The following is a 19,849-nucleotide window of genomic DNA, read 5'->3' on the forward strand; positions in this document are numbered from 1 at the left end:
AAGTTTTTACAGAACCACTAACTATTGTACCTAAATTGTTTAAAGGCTATTACATTCTCACTAAAGAAAACTTCAGATAAAACAAGAGCAAGTTATGAAAGTGAGGTAGAATCCTGCTCAATACTTGACCAACCAACAGGAGATGAATTCTTTTTCTTCCTGCATTTTTTTTTTTAAAGAGGAAAGCTCTGCATCTGATAGGCCAGGCAGTAAATTCAGCTCTAGCCTCCTGGCATCTCAGCAGCACATTAGCCTGCAATGGGCAGAGCTGGCCTAAGATTGGCTGCAAGGGGCAGGGCCCAATACCTGCGGTGACACTGGAATTGATCTGAGATGGCACTCAAGGTGTCCCTGCCCAGGAGGCAGAGACACGGCCACCAGAGTCATGGCCACGAGTTATGGATCTGACTATAAACAAACCCTCAGCCTGGTCCTTGGGCACAGTCTCTGGGAATGGTGGGTGGCAAGGGCTTGGTCAACTGAGCTGGAGTTCAGGGATGGCTCAGTTACTTGTGCAGAGAACTGTAGTGGAAATAAGAAAACCAAGATGGAAGTCCAGTGAACAGAAAGATTGGGAAAGGCTTGTGTGTGTCCAGAGCCTCATATATCAGCCATGGTACAGAAGAGTAGCTCCTTATCTGAGGAGCAGATGGATGGCTCTACTCAATGTAGCTGCCTTATGGGCATAACCTAGGGAATTCAGTAGAGCTCCTGTAGCTGGGAGAAAAGGTCCTCACTGCCTACCACTGAAGGGCCCATTCTGGGTATAAGGGAGCTTTACCTTTTTAGAGCTGGAAAAATATCGAAGCAGGTCTGGAATCCTACCCCAGTGAGCAAGGAACATGCGGATGAAGTACAACAGATGGCATGGATGGTCCATGGTGGGCCAGATCACAGAGGGGAGTGGGCACCACACAAACTGCTTCAGGGCCAGTGCTGTTGAAGATGATTGCCGATGTCCTGTAAGAGGACACTCTGGCTTCACTGCTCGTGGCCAGAGACTTTGGCCATTCTTTTGACTTCTTGGAGCCATCCTCCCATAAACAAGACCTCTTAACCACACCAATATATTATGAATATGAAATGATACTATTTATAAGAATATATTGCACTTTAGTCTAAAAAGAGAGAGAGAGAGAAAGGTAATGGAAACAAGTGAAAGGTTTCTTCACGTCTGTTCATTGAGATTTCACGGTGCGTCTGGGGATAATTTCCCTAACCCCATCCTGTTTAAGCATCAGAAACATATCTCCCCCTCCATGGTTTCAATGGGAAAAGGAAACTTGTGGTCTCTTTTCCCAAAACACTCTACCTTTTCCTATCTTGCATTATCCCAACTCCCTTGTCACTTCAGACTTGACCATTCCTCTCTCTCTCAACCTCCATCGATCACTTCTTTCAAAATTTTCAGTCAAAATGCACCTTTTTCATGTAGCTGGCCCCAAAGATTTCCCCCTACACCATCAATCTCAATATATATTTCAGTCAATTCAAATACAAACCTGGAGTATGGAGAAGGTAGGGATGGCTTTCTAGAGAAGGTGGAATTTGAATTGGCCTAGAATTAGTATAATATTCAGAAGTAGCTAATGGAGGAGGGTCATTCCAATCTCCGCTCTCCCAAGACCATAATCAGGCTAATAATTATTGAATGTTTGCTACTAGCCACGTACTGTTCCAAGTACACCACCTGCAGTATTTCATCTGATTCTCACGGTAGCTCTGAGATGAACATTATTACTCGCTCGATTTCATTTGTGCATAAATCTCTGCATGGAGCCCTGTGCCCAGGGCTGCTCAGCTGCCAGGCAGTGGGGCAGGGTCTGGTACACACACTGCTCAGAACCTCTGGGCTGGGCCGCGTGAAGGACTGGTGGGCCAGGAAAAGCAGGGCAGGGGCTGAGCAGGGCGGAAGCAAAGCAAGTAGATTAGCATGACGAGGCCTCATCGGAGTGTTGGGTCTCTGGAGAAACAGATATAGCCCAAATTAAGGAAGGCTGTGGAGAGCCGCCTCCCGGGTCGGGCCTAGTGGACACGCCGCAGCCTGCTCTAGAGTTCCCCCCGCCCATCGAGTGAGTCAAGATGGCGCCCACATCCTGTTTCCACGTATGACGCACGCGCCCGCCAACCCTATCTTCCAATCACCTCTGTATACGTGGCACTAACCTATTGGGTTTGGGCACAGTATATAAGAGGTTACCCGGACAGGGTGGGTGGAGACGACCCACAGGGAGCCGTACCTGACGGCCGCACAGAGGTTGTCTCCCCGCGGGGTGCTTAGGCCTGCGCGGAACCTGTAACAGAGAATATAAGCTTAGCTCCAGTAAAGGTCTGTGCTCACAACCGTTGCGTGCCTCGAACCCGTTTTTACCGCCCGAGTCGTTTTGTTTGTGCCCGTCTCTCTCCCCCTGTCTCCCTCGCCGGCCGGGGACCTGACACCGAGCGAGACGGCTACCGACAAGTGGTGGCCCGTACGGGGACCCTCCTCTCTCGACACCTCTTCTGCAAGGAGAGCCGTACTGTCTCTTCTTGAACTGAGAAGGACGTGCATCCTGAGCTCGCAGCGGACTTCCCGCGCCTGATCACCGCGAGAAGGTGAGTACTTCTTATTACGTGAGAGTTAAGGCCCGCGGGCTTTCAGGTAGCCCCGGGGACTCGGAAGAGCTCTCCGAGTGATTAAAGTACAGTGCCGACTGCAAACATGGGGCAGTTCGGAAGTTTACCTTTGTTAGCTCCCTTAAAGACCCTTTTAGCGGACGGCTCCTGTGAAAGTGAGCCGCCCACTTGTAAGCCGCCAGAGTCTGGCGCTAGTTCAGACGACTCTGACTCAGAGTCATATGGTGACGAGACCGAGGGTGCAGACGCGCCTCCGCTGATCGATTGGGGGAGGCCCCCTGTCTCACCCACGCAGCCTTCCGCCCCGCCAGCGCCTGCTGCAGGGGCGCGGCGGCTTCCGGTGAATGGTTTTGGTGATCTCGCCAAAAACCCTCACCACGGGCTCCCTCTGGTGGCCGAATCAGGTAATTACAGTGGCCCTCCTTTGCGAGACCCGGAACCCCCTACAGGCTGGTCTAGGGAGGGGCAGTTACAGCTGTACCCCCTGCCTGCGTACGTAGGCCCTCGAGGTCCTGAGACGTCAGGCAATATAAAGAGACATTTCTGGAAATGGACTCCTTTTTCAAGCTTTAGACCTTTTGGTATGACAGGTGGTTACCAACCGCTTGAATCAAAGTCAGACTCAGAAATGTACCCAGTTATTATCAATCCCCAAGGTAATAATCAACATGAGCCATATGATTACAAAGTTTTAAAGGAGCTGAGGATGGCCGTTTTCCAATATGACCCCAGTGCCCCTTTTACCCTGAATATTGTTTCTGATTCCTTGTACGTCGTAAATTCTGTAAAAGTTTTAGAGACAGTAGGCATTATAAAGTACTCCTCCTCAGTAAGACCATTTTTTCTCAAACTTCAAGAGACAATACTTGCTAGACATCACCCCTTTTACATGACTCATATTAGGGCCCATACAGGCCTGCCTGGCCCCATGACACAGGGAAACCACATAGTAGATGTAGCCTCTCGAGAGCCACACATCTTCCCTGTGCAGACGCCGTATCAGCAAGCCCAAAAGTTCCATGCCAAATTTCACATCAATGCAGGTACCCTAGCTAGGCGGTTTAATATACCACGTGCGACAGCTAGAGATATAGTCCGAGCGTGCGGAAATTGTGTAGAACAAAGAGCAGTCCCTTCAGTTGGGGTTAACCCTAAAGGTCTCATCCCGGGAGACATTTGGCAAATGGATGTCACCCATCACTCAGAGTATGGTAAAGTTAAATACCTGCATGTGTCAGTGGATACTTGTTCTCAAGTTTTATTTGCCTCTGCCGAGACAGGAGAAAAAGTCCACCAAGTCATTGCACACTGCCTTGCCGCTTGGGCAGCTTGGGGTAAGCCGAAAATATTAAAAACAGACAACGGACCCGCTTACACCAGCAAAGCCTTCCAAAGATTTTGTGAAAATATGGAAGTACAATTAAAACATGGTATCCCTTACAACCCCCAAGGGCAAGGAATCATTGAAAGAGCACACAGGTCTCTTAAAGACTTGCTCAAAAAACAGAAAGGGGGAATAGGTCACGGCCTGTCCCCAAAGGCTCAACTGTCTATAGCCTTGTTTACGTACAATTTTTTAAATGAAAATTCACAGGGAATGACACCTGCCCTTCAACACACCACTCCGAGTCCTCCACATAGAGGTCTAGTCCGTTGGAAGGATGTCCTGTCAGGACAATGGCAAGGCCCTGACCCAGTGCTCAGCTGGGCCAGAGGCTCTGTTTGTGTTTTTCCCCAGGAACCAGGACGTCAACCTGTGTGGGTTCCGGAAAGACTGGTGAGAACCGTGACGTCGCCCGAGGACGCCAAGGAACTGTTGCCCAAAAAACCAACAAGCCTTCAACCTGAACCATCAGATCAGGCCTCCAACTCTGCTGATGACGGCGGCGACTGACGAGATGGCAACGAAAACGCCGGTCACCCTTCGATTGTTTAGAAGGGGGACCAGTTTTAATAACCCCCGTTGCCTTCGACCTTTCCAAACTGGGCGAGACTGTACAAAGTCTGTGGAACCGAGTCACCTCTTGGTTCTCTTGGCCCAATTTGACTACTTGGATTCTCGTAGCGGTGGGACTATTAGTGGGATTAGTCACTGTTAAATGCTTGTTAGAACGCTTGTTCCAGACACAGCAGCAATTGCGTGTTACTACCATGTTGGCTATGTCACTCGCCCCTGGTGCTCCTGACAACGACCGCCCTGCTGCCCAGTCCCCCATTTCACCGTATGACCCATCCCGGCCACTCAGGGCGGGACGCTCGAAAGCAAGACCCGCTGCAAGGCCCATGGCTGTGTCCCGGGTATAAAAGGCGGCACCAGCAGTCATAATTTTGGTCGTAGGCTGATCTCTTAGGCGAAGTCGCAGTCCTGGCCAGACTAGACTCCAGCCATTGCACAGAGACACCTAGCGACACTCTCGATTCTGGTTGCCGCTCTCCTGCCCCCCCCTCATAACCCAGTTGCGAGGCGAAGCACTGCAGGGAGAGTCACGTGGTTTCCAGCTCACGGGCTCTCCGGTCTCTATATGAGGTGGCATTCTGGTTGGTGCCTAGCAAGCCTAGTCCAGACTCCCCAAAGCACCAAAACATGTAGTGGGCCTGAGTGGCCCACGGGAGCTCACTCATCAATGGAGACACTGGGTCAAAATAAAAAAGGGGGAGATGTGGAGAGCCGCCTCCCGGGTCGGGCCTAGTGGACACGCCGCAGCCTGCTCTAGAGTTCCCCCCGCCCATCGAGTGAGTCAAGATGGCGCCCGCATCCTGTTTCCGCGTATGACGCACGCGCCCACCAACCCTATCTTCCAATCACCTCTGTATACGTGGCACTAACCTATTGGGTTTGGGCACAGTATATAAGAGGTTACCCGGACAGGGTGGGTGGAGACGACCCACAGGGAGCCGTACCTGACGGCCGCACAGAGGTTGTCTCCCCGCGGGGTGCTTAGGCCTGCGCGGAACCTGTAACAGAGAATATAAGCTTAGCTCCAGTAAAGGTCTGTGCTCACAACCGTTGCGTGCCTCGAACCCGTGTTTGCCGCTCGAGCTGTTTTGCCTGCGTCTGTCTCTTTCTCCCCTCCTGTTCCCTTCGCCGGCCGGGGACCAGAAGCTGAGCGAGACGGCGCCGGACAGAAGGCCTTGAATTCTTTCACTAAATTTGCTCCATTAGAGTCGTTCTGTGGATACTGGAGAACCATCAAAGCTTTTTGAACTTTAAGGAGTTAAGTTTGGAGGCAGTGAGTAGGATCTACAGACAACTGAAATTATTAAAATTCTCTTCTTTCCTTTGTAATGTATTGACCTAGAAGAAGTTCTTAGTGTTCAGTTTGAGTCTCTTGCAAGCTCTGAAACAATGAAACCTTTGGTATTCCTGACAAACATGAAGAAATATGAATTCAGTTCTTCATGGACCCGTAATTACATAATAGTGACTCTTGGCTATCTTTATGAAATTGTGATTATCCAAATCTCATTCTTCCAAGGCATACATATAAAGTCTCCTCTGATAACTAGAGGTGTTTATCAGCTGCATCTTTATTAAATAAAGAAAAAAATGCAAACCACATTTTTCCTGCATGTATCTTTCCCCTCCATTCCTGGCAAGCTGCAATCAGCAGCAAAAACAATATTGAAAGGGGCTTGGAAAGAACAAGGATGTGTGAATTATGTGTATCAAGTGAGTTGAATGAAATCCCTTTGCTGAGAGGAATGGAAGAGCGGACATTCACGCTTTCCACTGCTCAGGTCCCGTTCCCAGTGGGACCCTCTGAAGGAAACTGCTAAGGCAGAGGTTCTGCTCCCTGCCGCCCTACAGAGTTCAACTCTGGAGTGGATCTGCTTACTTCCCTAGTGTCCAGCCCCTGTTTGTGGTGTAGCTGTGGAAGCAGCACCAAGTTGCTTGTGGTTATTTGGTCTCCCCCATCAAATCACTGTGTTCTTTCATAAGACAGTCTGTTAATATTTTATAGCAAGTCAAAAAATATGCGGTACACCTCTATTATCTGGATTTCCCACCTTGCCCTTTAAAATTAAAAAAAAAAATGTTTTCCCACAAAACCTCCAATGATCCCCAATTTGAATTGCATTTCAGAACTCTAAATTCCCCACTTTTCTGACTCAGAAGTTGTGGTTCTCATTTCCCAGGGGTATGTTTTCTGACTAACACAGCCCAGAGCTCAAATCCAGGGTGTTTGCTGAGAAGCACGCATTTCCCTCAGAGTCATGGGCCTTTGACTGCAGCCCTAAGAGCAGACAATATGTTGCTTTCTTGACAAAATCAGACCTCTCATGCTTGGGGGTGTCGAATGGTGCTCACCTAGGTCCCCTCAAGGAGAGCCTGGAGTTGCTGATAATTTCAGTTTCTGCCCTTGGCTCTCTGCTCAGGGTGCAGACGGGCGGTCCTGCCGGAGGGACGAGCCTCCAACTTCATAGCTGGCATGCAGGCCTGACATGCACAGATGTTCCGATATCGTAACTGTGTCTTTAATCGGCAGTCATTGCTTTGAAGACTGGCTGGAGGACAGAGCTTTGAATGCAGAGGTTGCTTTTGTGAATGTTTCTTTCCTCTTCCCCAAGTTTCCTTCCAAGTGGAATGGGTGAATCATTTCCCACCCCCCCACCCCCCCCCCCCAAACATTCGTGTTTGTTTCCAGCCCCTGGTCCTGAGAATGTGGCCTTATTTGGAAATAGGGTCTTGGAAGATGGGGTTCGTTAAGGTGAGACCAAAGGGGATTAGGCTTCTAACCCAATGCCTGGTGTCCTCATGAGAAGAGGGAAATCTGGACCTAGACACGTGGAGAGAAGATGGCCCTGCGAAGGCAGAAGCAGAAATGAGGGTAACACAGCTGCAAGACAAGGACTGCAGCGAACCCCAAAGCCAAAATACCCAAGGAAGGTCCCGCCTAAAGGTTTCTGTGGGAGCACAAGTCTGCTGACCCCTTGATTTCAGACTCTTGACCTCCAGAACTGAGACGAGGAATTTCTGTTGTTTTCAGCCACTTTGTGGTGCTTTGTTATGGTAGCTCCAGGAAACCGAGATGCCTGTTAACCAAATCTCCTGGCTTCTCCCTACCTGAGTGAACTGACCTTACTGGGGATGGAGAAAGATGGCACAGATGGGCTAAACTCTTTCACTTCTTGGGGACAAGGGAGCCCACAGGGAGCTATTATCCATCTCTGTTCCTCCCGAGCCCAGTCCGGTGTGTCCTGGCACCATGTGGAGTAGTCCGTGGGAAAGTACTCAGAAGGCCACTTGTCATCACTTACAGGCCACATTTTCCAGTGTCAACTTTATCCACAGTGAAGGTGGTACTTGTGTCCTCTATCTGCTGACTCTTAGGGTTCATATTTCAGTTGATTCAGAATGTGCTTGGCAAAAAGGTGTGTCATTTACCAGGCCCCACCTGGCACCCAACCACTACTAAAGCCCAACTGAGAAAAGCTACATTTAGTAAGGACAGACTTCCAAGCCATTCGTTCCTCCCTTAAGGAAGTCAGAGTTCTAGCCTGGTATCAAGTTAGCTCAGCAGTATATGACTTGAGAATGTTGAAGTAGGCTGATGGAGCTGCCTTCTCTGGTTTTTATTGGGAGCCAATATGAAATAGGCTTATATAAATACTTTCTATGGTCTTCTGACCAGCGATATTTATTCCTTGTGGTGACTTATTTTAGAATTTAAAAGCAAGAGAATACTTTTATTAAAAAATCAGTATGCTTACTTAGCAAAATAAAGATGAGTGTGTAATCTATCACATTTCTCTCTTTTGACCTCACTATCAGTAAACCCCTGGGTAATTTACAGATGAAGTAGCAAAATAGCTAATGTGAGCAGCATTCTCTTTTCATATATCTTTAATTTAATTTCTAATTTCCACTTAAGTAAAAAGCACAAATACATCAGTTTTGTAGGCCAGTGAAAATGCTTTTGAAATATGAATAGGATAAATATATATGTTTTTTATTCTTTTTAAAGTTCTGTAAATTTAGAAGTTTCTAAGATCTGCAATTGCCATTTTTGTTCTATTATTATCTTTGACAACTAAACCAAGTATATGAAATCAATTTATACAAAGGAAAACCAAATAAAAAATCATGCCAACATAAAAGCAGTTTCAAACATTTCCCAATATTCCCTGAAGAATTAGGGAACAATGTTCTGAATTAAAACAAATTAGACAGATAATATGTCATGAACTAATTAATCACTTTTTCAGAACTCTAAGTTCAGAGATGATGTGGAATTCCCCAAAACACTTGATCTCTGAGAGAAGCCAGTATTTAGGCAATTAAAACAACACAATAGATAACATAAATGGAAGGAATAAGACCAAATATAAGATTATAATAACCATGAATAGATTTTTTTAAATATTAAAATATAAAAACATAGAATGATTAAAGAAGCATAACTCAATGCAATGCTATTTAGGTTGAAACCAAATAATAGAAAAATTAGAGCAAGGAAAATAACAGTTTAATATATCAAAAAGGAGAAGAAAACATTTATTTGAAAACAAACAGAAATTCAATCAGCAAAAAATTCAAATACCTAACCCACAAAGACTTTAGCATCTGGAATTTTCAGAAACAAAATATTAAATAGTTATTACTAGAATGTCTAAAGAAATAAAAGAGAAACTTAAACAATATGAGCAGGGAATAAGAGAGTATAAGAAATGGGCAGGAAGATTTGAAAAAGAACTACACAACTTTTAGAAATTAAAAATATTAAGTGAAAATTAAAACTCAATGGATTAAGTCTATAATTAAAGAGAAAAATCAGTCAACTAGAATTATATCTGAATAAATTGGTTAAATAATGTTGCCCAGAGAGATGTTAATAGGCATAGAATACAGAGTAAGAATGTCACATTTTATCAGAGTACTAGAAAGGAATAATAGAGGAAAGAGAGTAGAAGGAATACTGGAAAAAATACTGGCTGAGAATTTATCAGAATTGGGGAAAGACAGCCATCCTCAGATCCAGAAATGCTAACAAATCCCCAACAGGGCAAGTTAGAAAAAATCTACCCCTAGACAAATTATAGTAAAACTGTAGATTTCTAAAGATGAAGAAAAGATCATAAAACAGTCAGAGAGATAAGATAGAGTTCAAATGAACAATAAATAGATTTTCCCCTAACTTTTCAACAGCCGTAATGGAAGTCAAAAAGACAGTGAAATAACATACTCATTGTATTGGGAGGAAAATCCACCACTCTATAATTCTATAGATGAAAAAAAATTTATTTCAGTAATTAGTGCAAAATAAAGACATTTTTAGAGAAACAAAAACAGAAAGCTTGACACTGAAACATCCTCACTAAAGGAAATTCTAAAGGATATAATATGGTTAGAAGAAAAGTTGATTGAATTAAGAACATCCAAGATGCAAGAAAGAATAATGAGGAACTATTCTTGGAAATATGTGGATCAAGTAATTAAACATTGAATGTTTACAACAACAATAATGATGCTTAATTTGGGGGGTGTGGATAAGGTAGAATTGAAATATAGGATAACAATATATTATGGCATGAAAAGAAGTAATCAGTTTAAATCATCTTGAGATCCTTGTACTGTTTGGGAAGGAGGTAAAAATATTGATTAACTATAGGCTTTGTTGAATTAAAAGCATGTTAAAATAGCTAAGATAACTACAAAAGGGGATACACAAAGTTCATAGTTTTTCAAGCAATCTTAGGTAAAAAATTCAATGAAAAAGAAGGAACATAAGCAAAATCACTTAATCCAAAAGAAGTCAGGAAAAGAGGAGCAAAACCTAAACAAAATGAACCATCCATCAATAAACCAAAGCAAACCCAGAAAACAGGACAAGTAATGAGTATTAAAAGATATTAATCAGCCCTGATATGAATTATCATAGAAAACATCAGTAGTCTAAACTCTGTAAATGGAAGACCAAGATTGCCAGACAAGATTTTTAAAAATGTAGGTATATATATATTTTTTCAGGAGATATATCTAAACATAAGACCTCAGAATGATCAAAAGTCAAGGAATACCAATGAGCATACCCAATGCCCAGCTTTATTATTGTTTCTAATATAATTCTCCAATAAAAGGAACCAGAGCTTCTTGAAATACTGCTCAGGCAGAGAATATACCAGAGGAGCCTGGAAAACCTTGTAGTGTAAGAAAGTACTGAAACGACACCCCAAGTCTATGGGGTGTGTCCAAAGGCCATCATGATCCATAAAACCTCCAAGCCACCAAACCAACTGAAAGCGTTCCCTATGGCCAAAGATGGAACGATCTGAGCAAGAAAATAAATGAAATAATATTCGATTATTACCCAAAGTATAAAATGAATATCCATGAGTACATTTGCATAAATAATTGATTGAATAAATAAGTGGGGGTAGAGGAGAGACAAGTCTCCCCTGCAGAACAATTCCAAATAATTTATGCCAATACTCATCTTTCAAGCAGCTGAGGTGAAACTCCCTACCACGTAAGTGAGGATGAACCTACTGACTTCCTTCCAAAGAGTGCAGCAGAGAAAGTGAGAAAACAGGAAAGAGTAACTTTATGAACACTACCTCAGTTGGGTGATCAAGGTCAACGCCAACAGAGAGAAGTCATCTTGATAGCAGGAAGGGAGATGGGTATTCACTCCTGAGTGAACAAACCCTCCCCTAACACATAACCCCAGTCTAAACATGAGAAAAACATTAAACCAATCCCAATTGACATTTATTCTACACAATATCTGACTACTGCTCCTTTCTGTACCATACACATGACTTATTTATACTTCTAAAATTATTTAAAATTGAAAGTTTATTTTACAAAACAAGACTATAACAAAGATATTCAGACAAATACTAATCAAAAGAAAACTCTAGAAGGAAAAACCTACAATTGTGGAACTGTAACCCATATCAAACTCTGAAATCTGCTCCATAACTAATTGTTGCGATGTGCTTTGAATGTATTGCTTTTTTGTATATATGTCATTTTTCACAATATAAAAAGAGAAAACAACCAGATATAAAGATCATCACTATGTAATGATAAAAGGTTCTATTTATCAATTCAAAACCAGTATGCACCTAATAAATTGGCCTCAAAATATACAAAGCAAAAATTAAAAAGAACAACCAAGAAAAAAGAACCTTATGAGGAGATTTTAATATACAAATTTAAGTAATAGATTAAATAGACAACAAATCATAAAGAGCTAGATGTTTAACAGCATACTGGCACGCTTAATGTAATCATTAAATCCCAATGGATTAGTAAGTGTGAGAGAAAAATGGTTAAGCTCATTAGTAATCTGTGAAGTTCAAGTAAATCTCCATAAATTAATGTTTCATTCCAACAGGATTGACAGGCATGACCACACTTAACAACATCAAGTTTTAGTGAGGATATGCAGCAGGAAGAAGTCTTCTCTACATCTTGAGGGACTATAAATTGGTACTGATACATGTGAAACAATTTGTTATTTTCTAACAGAGTACACACTTAAATTCCTGGGTCTATGACATAGAGGAGAAGCTCTTACATACATATGTGCGTCAGGTGACATATATAGGGATACTTATCGGCAGTAGATACATTCATACAATGTATGCATACACAGAAGAGTAAAAGTAAACTTATGCTGTGGACCAACATAGACAAATCTCAAAAACGAAATGCTGAATTCTTAGAAGGAGCAAGTAACAATAATATAACAGTATGATTCTATTTATGCAAACTTTAATGACAGGCACAACTAAAAACATGATTTGATACACTTTCTCATAAATGATAACATGTAAATCAAAGCAAGGGAATTAGTAACACGATTTAGGATGATGGTTTCTTCTGTTCGAGAAGCAATCAGGCAGGGGCAAAGAAGAGCTTCTAAGATCATTGTAAGGTCTTGTTTATTAATCTAGGTGTTCATTTATTTTTTAAACTGTTGATAAATGTTTCATGTAATGTTTTATATATATAATAACATATATAGTATTATATAGAAAATATAAAACATTTCATGTAATGTTTTATATATATATATAATTTTTTTTTAATGTTGGGATTGTAATTGGAACTGCTTTACATTTAGGAATTAGTTTGGGGTAAATGGACATCTTTATAGTGACTATTGTGTGGAAATCAGGAGAATGTACCTGGCAGACCTCCAGTTACAGAAAGCACCCTGCCATGCTCCAAATTCAGGAATCCACTGCTTTGTGTGTGGTCTCCTCTGAGGGCTGACTTTGGCCCACCCCAGGAATCCCTGACAGCCTCCAGAACCTTCCATGAACTGCACAAAGACTTTCTACCCAGACTTCCCTCCCTGCCTTGCTCCCTCGCTCTCTCATTCGGGTCTGCCTGGCTTGTCAGCTGGGCTCTTTCACGGTGGCCAGGACCTTCTGCCTATATCCTCCCACTGGCATTTCCTCCAGTGAAATGCTTGGCCATTTAACCCCCATTTTGACATGGCCTCTGTTTTGGTTTGCTAAAGCTGCTGGAATGCAATATTATCAGAATAGCTTTTAAAAAAGGAATGTATTAAGTTGCAAGTTTACAGTTCTTAAGCCATGAAAATGTCCAAATTAAGGCACCAACAATAGGTTACCTTCACTCAAGAAAGGCTGATGCTGTCTGGAACACCTCTGTCAGCTAGAAAGACACATGGCGACATCTGCTAGCTTTCTCTCCGAGCTTCTTGTTTCAAGAGGCTCCCCAAGGGACATTTTTCTTCTGCATCTCCAAAGGTCTCTGGCTTTGTGAGCTCTAAAGCTTGTTCCAAAATGGTTTCTTCTTAAAGTAGTCCAGTAAGAAACCCCACCTTGAATGGGTGGAGACACATCTCCATGGAAATAATAAAAAGATCCCAACTAGCAATACTGAGTGAGTATTAAAGAATATGGCTTTTCTGGGGTACATGACAGTTTCAAACTGGCACATTCCATCCTCTGGACCCTAAAAAGATAAGTTCTTTCCAAATGCAAAATACATTCACTCCATCACAATATCACAAATCCTTAAAACATTTCAGTAAAAATACTAATACAATACAAAGTCAGAAACATTACAAAATCTCATCAAAGTTGGCTACAGGCAGGTCTGTGTTAAGGTAAAATTCCCCTCTGGCTCTGGACCTGTAAAACTCAGAACAAGTTATCTGATGCCAAAATACAAAGGAGGGACAGTAGTAGGATACATGCTTCCATTTCCATAGGGAGAAATTAGAAGGAACACAGAGGTCATTGGACCCAAATAGTTCTGAAAACCTGCAGGGTAAACTCCATGATGTTTCAAAGTCTCAGAGTCATTTATCCTTGGGGCTTTAGAAAGTGGCAGTCCCACCCTCTCCAAGGGCTTATGCAGCAGCCCCCCTCTCTCCAAATGCAACCTTGGAGGACATTGGAGAGAGCACCTTTTTCTTGGCTCCACCGTCTCCAAGCACCAGGGAAGCACCCAGGCTCTCTGCCATCTCTGGGGAACATGCTCAACCCCTCTATAACAATGTGGCGGCAGCCAGGATCTCCCCAGTCCCCAAGGAATGTGCTCCACCATCTCCAAGGCCTGAGGTGGCACAACTCTTCCAGAACATCTAGGTGGAAGGCCCACCTTCTGCCTTTGGGGCAAACTCACCCTCTCTGAGTGCTTGGGTGGGTCTGCTCTCCTGCCCTGAGGTTTACTGGCTTCAGAACTTAGCCTTCATGGTTCTGCTTTTGAAGTTATTTTTCTTTCAGTTTGTTCCTTTTCTGTCCCTTTTAGTCTAGATTGGCAGTGGTTCCATTTATACAAATCCCACAACACTCTTGTTGGTTTTCTACACAGTATGCAGGGATCACAACCATCAGACAACCAGAGGACTTTCCACAAAGCCTTCCTGGGCCACTCCATCTCCAATCCTGGCTTTTCTGAAATGGCTGACTGGCTCCATGTTAGGTTAAATCCTCCTGTGGGGCACTATTCTCTAGGGTCTCCATTTCTGGAAGTCCAGAATTTTCAGACCATCAATTTCTGGTTTCTTTTTTTCTTTTTGGCATGGGCAGGTTCCGGGAATCAAACCCAGGTGTTCTAGTCTGCTAGCTGCCGGAATGCATCACACCAGAAATGGATTGGTTTTTAATCAAAGGGGATTTATTCTGTTAGTTCTTCAGAGGAAAGGCAGTTAACTTTCCACTGAGGTTCTTTCTTACGTGGAAGGCACAGGATGGTCTCTGCTGGTCTTCTCTCCAGGTCCCTGGGTTCCAACAACTTTCCCCGGGGTGACTTCTTTCTGCATCTCCCAAGGCCTTGGCTGAGCTGCGAGTGCTGAGATGAGGAATGCTGAGCTGCTCAGGCTGTGCTACGAGTTGCACTCTCCCATTTAAGCACCAGCCAATTAAGTCAAACGTCCTTCATTGCAGCAGGCACGCCTCCTAGCTGACTGCAGATGTAAATCAGCAACAGATGAGGTTCACGTACCATTGGCTCATGTCCGCAGCAACAAAACTAGGTACGCTCACCTGGCCAAGTTGACAACTGAGTCTGACTACCACAACAGGTCTCTGGCATGGCAGGCAAGAATTCTGTCACTGAGCCACTGTTGCCCGCCCAGTTTCTGGTTTCTTGTACCCCAGAGTTCAGTTCTCAACTTATCTCTTTCCTCTCACATTTCACTATAAGCTACAAGGAGAAACCAGGCCATACTTTCCACATTTAATTTGGAAATCTCTTCAGCTAAGTATCCCAGCTCATGGCTTTTAAAACCCACCTCCCATTCAAACCAGTAGTCAATTTTTCCAAATTGCCTGTCATTTTAAAATGAGGGTTGCATTCCTTCCAGTTTGCAATGACACATTCCTCATTTCTGTCTAAAGCTTCATCAGAGGTATCTTTAGAATCCAATTTCTTTGAACAGTCTTTTCAAAACACTCTAGGCCTTTTCTTTTTTTTTTTTTAACTTTTTTTAATTAATTAAAAAATTAACAAACAAAACATTAATATATCATTCCATTCTACATATACAATCAGTAATTCTTAATACCATCACATAGTTGCATATTCATCATTTCTTAGAACATTTGCATCAATTTAGAAAAAGAAATAAAAAGACAACAGAAAAAGAAATAAAACAATAATAGAGAAAAAAAAGATTATCCATACCATACCCCTTACCCCTCACTTTCATTTACCACTAGCATTTCAAACTAAATTTATTTTAACATTTGTTCCCCCCCATTATTTATTTTTATTCCATATGTTCTACTCTTCTGTTGATATAGTAGCTAAAAGGAGCATCAGACACAAGGTTTTCACATTCACAGAGTCTCATTGTGAAAGCTATATCATTGTTCAATCATCATCAAGAAACATGGCTACTGGAACACAGCTCTACATTTTCAGGCAGTTCCCTCCAGCTTCTCTGCTACATCTTGTACAACAAGGTGATATCTACTTAATGCATAAGAATAACCTCCAGGATAACCTCTCGACTCTGTTTGGAATCTCTCAGCCATTGACACTTAGTCTCATTTCACTCTTTCCCCTTTGGTCGTGAAGGTTCTCTCAATCCCTTGATGTTAATTCTCAGCTCATTCTAGGATTTTTCTCAGTCCTTTGATGCTGAGTCTCAGCTCATTCCAGGATCTCTGTCCCACATTGCCAGGAAGGTCCACACCCTTGGGAGTCATGTCCCATGCAGAGAGGGGGAGGGTGGTGAGACTGCTCGTCATGTTGGCTGGAGAGAGAGGCCACATCTGAGCAACAAAAGAGGTTCTCTTGGGCGTGACTCTTAGGCCTAATTTTAAGTAGACTTGACCTATCCTTTGTGGGGTTAAGTTTCATATGAACAAACCCCAAGACTGGGGGCTCAGCCTATAACTTTGGTTGTCCACACTGCTTGTGAGAATATCAAGAATTCAACTTGGGGAAGTTGAATTTTCCCCCGTTCTCACCATTCCCCGAAGGGGGCTTGCAAATACTTTTCCAGTCACTGATCAAATCACTCTGGGATTCATCGGGGCATCACTCTGGACAAACCAACAAAATCTCATGTCCTACCTGAGATTCCAAGTACTTATGACATTCAATCAAACTATCTACATGAGTTATTTTAGGAAATGCACTAGTCAAAATATAAATTTTGTAACAAGCATTTTTTGCTTTAGTCTCACACATAAGGTGACATTTTAAAGTATTAATTATCATCTATTTTCAGCACCCTGCAATAATGACATTCCTTTGTTCTTCCTCATGCAAAAACATTTTTAAAATTTGTACATTGTATATTTCACTATTATTATACACTCTAGGCATTCCTAGATTATACCATCTCAATCTTTAACATCTATCTTTCTTTCTGATTTCATTTATGTCCCCAGCCCTCCTCCCTCTATCATTCTCACATGCAGCTTCATTCAGTGTTTTAACATAATTACATTACAGTTAGGTAGTATTGTGTTGTCCATTTCTGAGTTTTTGTATCCAGTCCTGTTGCACAGTCTGTCTGTGCAGAGTCTTCAGCTCCAATTACCCAATATCTTACCCTATTTCTATCTACTGATGGTCTCTGTTACCAATGACATATTCCAAGTTTATTCACTAATGTCAGTTCATATCAGTGAGACCATACAGTATTTGTCCTTTAGTTTTTGGCTAGTTTCACTCAGCATAATGTTCTCTAGGTCCATCCATGTTATTACATACTTCAAAAGTTTATTCTGTCTTAAAGCTGCATAATATTCCATCGTATGTATATACCACAGTTTGTTTAGCCACTCGTCTGTTGATGGACATTTTGACTGTTTCCATCTCTTTGCAATTGTAAATAATGCTGCTATAAATATTGGTGTGCAAGTGTCCATTTGTGTCTTTGCCCTTAAGTCCTCTGAGTAGATACCTAGCAATGGTATTGCTGGGTCATATGGCAATTCTATATTCAGCTTTTTGAGGAACCGCCAAACTGCCTTCCACAGTGGTTGCACCATTTGACATTCCCACCAACAGTGAATAAGTGTGTCTCTTTCTCACATCCTCTCCAGCACTTGTCATTTTCTGTTTTGTTGATAATGGCCATTCTGGTGGGTGTGAGATGATATCTCACTGTGGTTTTGATTTGCATTTCTCTAATGGCCAGGGACATTGAGCATCTCTTCATGTGCCTTTTGGCCTTTTGTATTTCCTCTTCTGAGAAGTGTCTGTTCAAGTCTTTTTCCCATTTTGTAACTGGGTTGGCTGTCTTTTTGTTGTTGAGTTGAACAATCTCTTTATTAATTCTGGATACTAGACCTTTATCTGATATGTTGTTTCCAAATATTGTCTCCCATTGTGTGGCTGTCTTTTTACTTTCTTGATGAAGTTCTTTGATGAACAAAAGTGTTTAATTTTGAGGAGCTCCCATTTATTTATTTCTTTCTTCAGTGCTCTTGCTTTAGGTGTAAGGTCCATAAACCTGCCTCCAATTGTAAGATTTATAAGATATCTCCCTACATTTCCCTCTAACTGTTTTATGGTCTTAGACCTAATGTTTAGATCTTTGATCCATTTTGAGTTAACTTTTGTATAGGGTGTGAGATACGGGTCCTCTTTCATTCTTTTGCATATGGATATCCAGTTCTCTAGGCACCATTTATTGAAGAGACTGTTCTGTCCCAGGTGAGTTGGCTTGACTGCCTTATCAAAGATCAAATGTCCATAGATGAGAGGGTCTATATCTGAGCACTCTATTCGATTCCATTGGTCAATATATCTATCTTTATGCCAATACCATGCTGTTTTGACCACTGTGGCTTCATAATATGCCTTAAAGTCAGGCAGCATGAGAACTCCAGCTTTGTTTTTTTTCCTCAAGATACTTTTAGCAATTCAGGGCACCCTGCCCTTCCAGATAAATTTGCTTATTGGTTTTTCTATTTCTGAAAAGTAAGTTGTTGGGATTTTGAATGGTAGTGTGTTGAATCTGTAAATCAATTTAGGTAGAATTGACATCTTCACTATATTTAGTCTTCCAATCCATGAGCATGGTATGCCCTTCCATCTATTTAGGTCTTCTGTGGTTTCTTTTAACAGTTTCTTGTAGTTTTCTTTGTATAGGTCTTTTGTCTCTTTAGTTAAATTTATTCCTAAGTATTTTATTCTTTCAGTTGCAATTGTAAATGGAATTTGTTTATTGATTTCCCCCTCAGATTGTTCATTACTAGTGTATAGAAACACTACAGATTTTTGAATGTTGATCTTGTAACCTGCCACTTTGCTGTATTCATTTATTAGCTCTAGTAGTTTTGCTGTGGATTTTTCAGGGTTTTCGACGTATAGTATCATATCATCTGCAAACAGTGATAGTTTTACTTCTTCCTTTCCAATTTTGATGCCTTGTATTTCTTTTTCTTGTCTAATTGCTCTGGCTAGAACTTCCAACACGATGTTGAATAACAGTGGTGATAGTGGACATCCTTGTCTTGCTCCTGATCTTAGGGGAAAAGCTTTCAATTTTTCCCCACTGAGGATGATATTAGCTGTGGGTTTTTCATATATTCCCTTCATCATTTTAAGGAAGTTCCCTTGTAGTCCTATCCTTTGAAGTGTTTTCAACAGGAAAGGATGTTGAATCTTGTCAAATGCCTTCTCTGCATCAATTGAGATGATCATGTGATTTTTCTGCTTTTATTTGTTGATATGGTGTATTACATTAATTGATTTTCTTATGTTGAACCATCCTTGCATACCTGGGATGAATCCTACTTGGTCACGATGTATAATTCTTTTAATGTGTTGCTGGATTCGATTTGCTAGAATTTTGTTGAGGATTTTTGCATCTATATTCATTAGAGAGATTGGTCTGTAGTTTTCTTTTTTTGTAATATCTTTGCCTGGTTTTGGTATGAGGGTGATGTTGGCTTCATAGAATGAATTAGTTAGCTTTCCCTCCACTTCAGTTTTTTTGAGTAGTTTGAGCAGGGTTGGTACTAATTCTTTCTGGAATGTTTGGTAGAATTCACATGTGAAGCCATCTGGTCCTGGACTTTTCTTTTTGGGAAGCTTTTGAATGACTGATTCAGTTTCTTTGCTTGTGATTGGTTTGTTGAGGTCATCTATTTCTTCTTGAGTCAAAGTTGGTTGTTCATGCCTTTCTAGGAAGTTGTCCATTTCATCTACATTGTTGTAGTTATTAGCATAAAGTTGTCCATAGTATCCTGTTATTACCTCCTTTATTTCTGCGAGGTCAGTGGTTATGTCTCCTCTTCCATTTCTGATCTTATTTATTTGCATCCTCTCTCTTCTTCT

General features: G+C 42.0%; 1 protein-coding gene across 2 annotated transcripts in view; it reads left to right on the forward strand.

Annotated features, from left to right (window-relative positions):
• Positions 1–19,849, forward strand: part of LOC143677784 (uncharacterized) — a 48,539-nt gene that overhangs the window by 4,173 nt on the left and 24,517 nt on the right. The window lies entirely within an intron of this gene.

Source organism: Tamandua tetradactyla, chromosome 1 (assembly GCF_023851605.1).
Source record: "Tamandua tetradactyla isolate mTamTet1 chromosome 1, mTamTet1.pri, whole genome shotgun sequence".
In the NCBI taxonomy this organism is placed as follows: domain Eukaryota; kingdom Metazoa; phylum Chordata; class Mammalia; order Pilosa; family Myrmecophagidae; genus Tamandua; species Tamandua tetradactyla.